Below are 8,136 nucleotides of genomic sequence, written 5' to 3' on the forward strand. Positions count from 1 at the left end.
GGAGCTGTTCGGGATAAATCGTTCCAGGGACCCTTTCATACCTCTCCAGACTCGTTTTGCAAATCCACACTCTGCAAAGAGGTGGGCAACCATCTCCTCTCCATAGCAACCGTCCCGGGGGCAGCGTGCGCTGGTAGTGAGGTTCCGACGGTGCAGGAAGGATCTAACTGAGAGGGCTCCCCTCACCGCCAGCCAAGCCAGGTCTTGGTGCTTGTTGGTCAGTTCTGGCGATGAGGCATTTTGCCAGACAAGCTGGGCAGTCTGCTCTGGGAACCACGCCACCGGATCCATCGAGTCCTTTCCCTGCAGTGCCTGCAGGACGTTCCGTGTTGACCACTGCCCGATGGACTTGTGGTCAAAGGTGTTGGTCCGGAAGAACCTTTCCACAGACGACAGATGGGGCGGCAATGTCCAGCTGACTGGCACATTGCGTGGCATCTGCGCCAGGCCCATCCTTCGCAACACCGGGGACAGGTAGAACCTCAGCAGGTAGTGGCACTTAGTGCCCACGTGCCTTGGCTCTACACTCCGCCTGATGCAGCCACACACAAAGGTGGCCATCAGGATGAGGGCGACATTGGGCACGCTTTTACCCCCGTTGTCTGCCGACTTGTACATTGTGACCCGTCGCACCCGGTCAATCCTCGACCCCCAGATGAACTGGAAGACGGCCCGGGTGATCCCCGTGGCGTAGGAGGGAGGGACAGGCCACACTTGTGCCAAGTACAGCAGCCCCAAGAGCACCTCACACCTGATGACCAAATTTTTCCCGGTTATGGAGAGGGAGCGTTGCCTCCACAGCTCCAGCTTCCTCCCCACCTTGGCTATCCGCTCCAGCCAATTCTTGTTACTCGCCTCAGCCCCCCCGAACTAGATCCCCAGCACCTTCAAGAAGTCAGGCTTGATGGTGAAGAGGATGGAAGATCGGTCGGGCCAGTTGCCAAAGAGCATGGCCTCGCTCTTCCTGCGGTTCACCCTGGCTCCCGTGGCCGACTCAAACTGGTCGCAGATGCTGATCAATCTGCGGACCGACCTTGGATCCGAGCAGAAAGCGGCGACATCGTCCATGTACAGGGAGGTCATGACTTGAATGCCCCCACTGCCTGGCAATGTCACTCCTCTTATGCTCGCATCCTTCCTGATGGACTCGGCAAAAGGTTCAATACAGCAGACAAACAAGAAGGAGAAACTGTCTGATTCCCACCCATTGATTTGGACTGCACTACGGATGTTGGTGTAGAGCAGTTTGATCCAATTTCGGATTCCCTCCCCAAAACCCATTTTGGAGAGCACGTCCCTCATGTACGTGTGCGATATCCTGTCGAAGGCCTTCTCCTGGTCCAAGCTGACTAGGCAGGCATCCACCCGTCTGTCCTGCACGTAGGCGATGGTATCTCTCAGCAGCGCTAGGCTGTCTGAGATTTTCCTGCCAGGTACAGCACAGGTTTGGTCCGGGTGGATCACCTGTCCCAGAGCAGACTAGACCCGGTTGGCGATGGCCTTAGACAGGATCTTGTAATCTACATTCAACAATGTTATGGGTCTCCAATTCTTTATATCCTTCATCTCCCCCTTCTGCTTGTAGATTAGGGTGATGCTGCCCTTCCTCATGGAGTCTGACTTGCTGCCGGCTAGAAGCATGTTGTTGTACACTTCCAGCAGGTCCGGGCCCACCCAGTCCCACTGAGCCGAATACAACTCGGCCGGTAAGCCATCGCTTCCGGGAGTTTTACTCGAGTCAAAGGAGCGGATGGAGCCAGTCAGCTCCTCTAGGGTCAGTGGTTGGTCCAGACTCTCCCGTTTGCTGTCCTCCAAGACCTCCGTGATAGAGGACAGGGAGTTCTGGGAGGCGGTGCTGTCTGTGGCCTTTCTGTCGTACAATTCCGAGTAAAAGGATTTGCAGACCCTCAGCATGTCTGTCTGCGAGGATGCTACCGAGCCGTCCTCCTCCCTAAGGCTGTTGATCACAGAGCTCCCTCTGTGAACCTTATGGAAGAAGAAACGTGAGCACGTCTCATCCTGCTCCACATGGCGGATCCTGGATCGGAAGATGATCTTGGAGGATTCAGAGGTAAAGAGCCGAGCTTGCCGGTCCTTCACCTCTCTAAGTTCCTCCCTCACATCCACCCCCCTCGACTGCAGAAGGAGCAGTTGTTGCAAATCTGTCTGGAGTTGGCACAATTCCCTCTGACTCTGTCTTGCCCTCTGAACCCCTTTAACTATGAAGAACCTCTTAATGTTCTCCTTGGTTGCTTCCCACCAGAGTGTCGGGGAGTCAAAGAGGGGCCTCACCGTTCTCCAACGTGCGTAGTCCCTCTTTAGCTCCTCAACGTTCTCTGGGGTCAACAGCTTCACATTTAACTTCCACGTCCCTCTGCCTGCCTTCCAGTCCTCCTGTAGGTGACAGGAAGCCTGAAGGAGGCAGTGGTCAGAGAAGAACACCGGCGTGAGGTTGGTGTGTCTCACCGTGACGGCCTTCGTGGTGAAGACGAAGTCTATCCAGGATCGGGCTAAACCGTCCGATCTCGACCAGGTGAACCGCGGCTGGGACCCGCCTGCAAGGTCGATGAAGGCGTCGTGCAGCTTTGCGTCTTTTACCGTTTCCATCAGGAACTTGGACGTGCTGTCCAGTCTGTTGTCGGCACTGCCGGATCGTCCAGCCGCATCAATGATGCAGTTGAAGTCACCGGCCAGAACGAGCTGCCGGAACGTGGCCAACAGCACTGGGAGCTGCTGGAGAACGGCCTGCCGCTCGCTCCGCACGGGTGGGGCATACACATTAATCAGCCGGAGCGGAGAACCACGGTACATAACATCCACCACGAGGAGACGCCCCGCAACCACCTCCCTGACCTCAGTGATGGCGAAGTTCCCTCCCCGCAGCAAGATCCCCAGGCCGGAAGCACGACAGTCATTGCCCCCCGACCACACCGACAGTCCGTGGGGCCACCATCGCGACCACCTCCGATAGCAGCGGAGGTGTGGCAACCCGCACTCCCCCGCACTCCTGGAGAAAAGTCACATCTGCCTTGACCTTGGCCAGGTACTGTAAGGCATTTACACATCGCGCAGTGCTCTTCACACTGCGCACGTTTAAGGATACCAGTCTGAGCTCCATTGTCCTTTAGAGTCACTGGCCATTTTCCTGTTCCCTCATGCCCACCGCTTCGGTGAATTGCCTCACCTTTCCTGGGCTCAGATACCCGGCCTCCTCAACGGGTTGGGTTTCCCGTGTCGTAACCCGAGGTGTCGTTGGGGGGGGGCTGCTCGTTTTACCCCCTTCTGGGTGCGCCGCTTCCCCCGTCTCTCGTGGCTGGGGCACGGTGACAGGCTTACTGCTCCCGGAAACTCGGAGCTGAGGCCCATTGGCCGCTGCACTGCTCCCGGTTGCCCGGAGCTGGGGCCCAACTGCCACTGCATTGCTGTCGATGCCCTGGGGCCCAACGGCCACTGCACTGCTCCCGATGCCCTGGGGCTGGAGCCCCTCGACCGCTGCTCTGCTCCCGATGCCCTGGGGCCGGAGCCCCTCGACCACTGCACTGCTCCCGATGCCCTGGGGCTGGAGCCCCTCGACCACTGCACTGCTCCCGATGCCCTGGGGCTGGAGCCCCTCGACCACTGCACTGCTCCCGATGCCCTGGGGCTGGAGCCCCTCGACCACTGCACTGCTCCCGATGCCCTGGGGCTGGAGCCCCTCGACCGCTGCACTGCTCCTGCTCCCGATGTCCTGGGGCTGGAGCCCCTCGACCACTGCACTGCTGTCGATGTCCTGGGGCTGGAGCCCCTCGACCGCTGCACTGCTCCCGATGTCCTGGGGCTGGAGCCCCTCGACCGCTGCTCTGCTCTCGGTCTCCTGGTGCAGGTGTACAATCGGCCTGGACCTTCTCCTTTCCTCCCCGGTTTTCTTCTTGTGGGGTTTCCCGTTCGCCTCATCCTCCGACGAGGAGGAAAGGTTGCTGCCTTCTGTCAGGGAGAGAGACCGTTTTTTGGGGTTTTTTTGGGGCTTGCCATCCCCTTCTGGCCTCTGCTCCGTGTGCTGACCCTTCTGGTGTTTTTTATACTTCACCGTCGTCCAAATCTGCTCTCCCCCTTCCTCCATCGACTCTCCCTCCTGGGCTTGGTGCTGGAGTTCTCCTGGCACTTGGGGGCTCGAGGTTGTTGAGGTGGTTGGGCTGTCCTCATCCCTGTTTCCCCTTTCTGCTGGGGACTTGGCAGTGGTAGTGGGTGTCTCACCTACCCTGGGGGTGCTGGAAGCCGCCCCTCTTGTTGCCTGTGCGTATGTACAGGCTCTTTTTGGGCAGGCCCTGTAAAGGTGGCCTCCCTCCCCACACAGGTTGCAGTTCTTGCTGGCCTGACAGTCTTTTGTCTCGTGGCCCTCCGTTTTGCAGTTTTTGCAGACCACTGCATTGCATTGGGCCACCACATGCCCAGGCTTGTTACATTTTCTGCAAACTCTGGGCTGCCCCACGTAATTTAAATAACCTCGGTTTCCTCCAATTACGAACACCGAGGGAGGGTGGAGGAGAGTTCCTTCCTTGTCCAGCCTCAGCTTTACCTTGACCTGCCGCTTGCTCGTCCAAATCCCATGCAGATCCTTCACGTCCACGCTGTTCCCTGCTCCGTCGACGTAGCGAGCAAGGAAGGTGAGGACATCCACTACGGGCACATGTGGGTTGAACATATGCACCGTGATCGTCCTTTCTTTTTGGTTTGGGAGGGTGAAGAGTGGCTGCACCTTCAGCAACGACAGCGGAGCTTCATTCCCCTTCTCCTGGAAATCCTTTATCAGCTTTTGCCATCCTGTCGGAAGCACAAATGTAACATCGAAGTGACCGTTACCCGGGAAGTCCTGGAGGCAGTAGATAACCCTGGGCTCGAACTTGCAGGTCTCCAGCAAGACCTTCTTTACAAAAGTATCTCGACTGAAGGGCATCCCCTCGCTGAGATCCTTGACACTAATCCTGAGGGTATTGCGGATACCCTGTCCTCTAGGTCCCATTGCAGCTGCCATTGCTACGGTTTTTTAAATCGCAATCTGCAGCTCTTGTCCTTAATGGACCGCCAGGACTGTTCTAACAAGAACAAATAGCCCCTTTCCCTGTTCTAACAAGAACAGACGCTCTCTTTTAGCACTCTTTTACCACAGATAAGAACAGATACTACACTTGATCTTAGCCAAAAGGCCGAGAAGCGACAACCTCCTTTTTGATGAAGGTTTTTCCCCTGCCAGGTAAGTACTTGCTTCCACATGTACAACATGTCGGTGGGGGCGCTGCGAGTCCCCCAGCGGGGGGACTCGCAAATGGCAGCAGTTCTGAGCAGGATACTCACATTAGGCCCACACTTGGAAAGCAATGCCCAGTAGCACTGGATCAAAGTAAATGTATCTGTGCCCAGCTTCATTTTAGCACGTCTTTACCTGAAGGTTGGCAGAAGTTGACAGCCAGCAAAAGATATACACCCTGTTCTCCATTTGTACTATATGCCTGAGGTTTACATTGTGCCATGATACTCATGGCCAAATTTACACCCTGATTGCCCCTGGTCCAACCTGACAGGATAGTCAAGGCTTGCCAACCAAATGACTCAAAGAGAGCCAAACTGCTACTTTCTTTAAGTTTCTTTTGCATCTAGCTCAATCAAAAGACTAAAATTAAAAAAAAACGTATTTTGATTCAAAACATACCAACATATTGTACTTCTCTTGTCAGGGATTTAACCTGTTTGGATCACTCACTGACTAAGGGGGCACACTTGAGGGTGGCACAGTGGCGCAGCTGGCAGAGCTGTTGCCTCACAGCGCCCGAGACCCGGCTTCGATCCTGACCTCAGGTGATGTCTGAATGGAGTTTGCACGTTCTCCCTGCGTGGGTTTCCTCCAGGTGCTCTGGCTTTCTCCACCCCAGACTTGTGCGTGTTTGTAGGTTAATTGGTCTCAATTGCAAGTAAGAATTTCATTTTGGAAAATATGTCAATAAAGCACTCTTGACGCTAGACTCTGCATGTTCTCCCTGTGACTGTGTGGGTTTTCCTCTGGTTGCCTCAGTTTCCTCCCCATCCCAAAGATTTGTAGGTTAATGTTTTGCAATAAATTATCCATCGTGTGAAGGGAGTGGATGAGAAAGTGGGAAAGGGGAGAACTAGTGTAAATGGGTGATCGATGGTGGGCGTGGACTCGGTCAGCCGAAGGGTCTGTTTCCATGCTGTTTCTCTAAACTAAACTAAAAACTAAACTCACAACCAACTCACAACCAACTCCGTTGACAATGCAACTCTTTCAGTTAATATCATAAAATATGATACAAAATCTTAGGAATGTGCAGTACAGTGAATTTATCCAGTGACATAACTGGGTTTAAAACTGCACTGTACTATTTTAGTACCTAAGCAGTTAGCACACTAGCCTGTAATCTCGCTATTTGACATTAATAAAACTGTTGGCTCAACACGTTATTACTTCAATGTCCATCACCAAGTGAGTTGGCTGAGTCCTGAAAGACAAGACTGCCAGACTGAGTCTGGTGGAAGATGGTGTCTTAACCAATGTAAGGTACAAACCTCATTGTCCATATCCTTTCACGTAGATTACTCCTACTCCTATGTCCTATGTACACTCAATAACCATAAATAAAAGGGATCCACTCCACCTGCTTCATGTGTGTATATATTTATATAATGGTATATGGACATACTGATCTGTTTTGTAGTCAATGCCTACTATGTTCTGTTGTGCTGAAGCAAAGCAAGAATTTCATTGTCCTATCAGGGGCACATGGCAATAAACGCACTTGAACTTGAACTTGAACTTGAACTTGCTTCCACATGTACAACATGTCGGTGGGGGCGCTGCCAGTCGGCTGCCCTGCCAGCAGCGTGTTCGTTATTTCAATTACCCCTTTTTCATAAAGCCGCTCCAGTTCAGCGTGTGCTTTTGATTTTTCTTTGCCTGAAAGCACGAACTTTCGGTTCGGTACATGCTAAACTGGAGGGTTATGTTTATGTATAAATTCTATGGTATATCCCTGGATACTGATTAAAATATAAGTGTCGGAAGTTAACTTATTCCATGCATCCAGATAGAAGTGTAATCTCCCACCAACCTCCATGCTTCCTTTAATTCGTAAGGAACCAGACCCACCTACCTCTATGGTTACCAGTGGTAGGTTTACTTCTTTCTCGGTATCCTTCGTGGACGTTGAGGCGCCGGTGTCTGGGTCTGTGGTTGGGTTGGTGTTGGGGGTTTGTGCATTTTCCAGGAAGGCCGGTCTGGGCCATGGCCTATAAAAGACCGATGTTCAGTGTACCTGGCCTTCGAGCTTTCACCAGTTTGTTTTGTTCGACTGGTGGGTGCGTAAGGGTGCTGTTTGTGGCGGAAGTAGGTTTTAGCTGATGTTGCTTTGATGAGCCCCAGGGTTTTTGCCTCCTCATCGAGTTCTTTCACTTGTTTGGATAGATTACCTCCAAATAGTAGAATTGGTGGTTTAGGGGTTCCAGGTTTGCACAGACCTGCAAATTTAGGGTCTAAAGCGGGTTGGATGGCACTCTTCCTAATACTGTTTATTTCGTATTGAGTGTTACAGAATAAAGCAAGTGCATCCTGTTGATCCTGTGACATGTCTTTTTCGTCTATTGTGCGGGCGAAAGCTGTAATTCCCGCTGTTAGGACCTTCAGTACTTTTTGGAGTTTCAAGTCCCTGGCTCTAATTGCTACTCCGACGTGTTTCCATATGCACTGGTTTACAATGGGAACATTCAGTGATATACAGTTCCCTGGTGGTAAGTGTCTTGCCGTGGTGTCCATTAATGCCTGTCCTTGTAGCTGCTTAAATGATATATAGTCAATACTGGCAGCTAGTTTTGGTTCCAGGTTTTGGCCAGTTAGGTCTGGTTGTATGAATTGGGACACCATGTCCAGTAAATATTCGTTTTCTTGCACCCCTCGCACACTTGGTGATTGTTCTGCAAACCCCTCTTCAGGGTCAGCCCAGAAGTGACCCCCAGTACTCCCCTCTGACGAGGGAGAAGCACTGTGCAGCCCTACAAGAGGTACTGCTGTAGGACTTACAAATTGCCCACAGTGACTAGCCTCCATCTCCCGGAGCCTGTCACTTTGGAGCATTTGCTCCATCAGCCGCT

The 8,136-nt window shown here is 53.0% G+C and overlaps 1 pseudogene; it reads right to left on the reverse strand.

Annotated features, from left to right (window-relative positions):
- Positions 1 to 5,065: 5,065 nt before the first annotated feature.
- Positions 5,066 to 5,195, reverse strand: LOC116970545 (annotated as a pseudogene).
- Positions 5,196 to 8,136: the final 2,941 nt, after the last annotated feature.

This window comes from Amblyraja radiata, chromosome 2, assembly GCF_010909765.2.
Source record: "Amblyraja radiata isolate CabotCenter1 chromosome 2, sAmbRad1.1.pri, whole genome shotgun sequence".
NCBI classification, from domain to species: Eukaryota; Metazoa; Chordata; class Chondrichthyes; order Rajiformes; family Rajidae; genus Amblyraja; species Amblyraja radiata.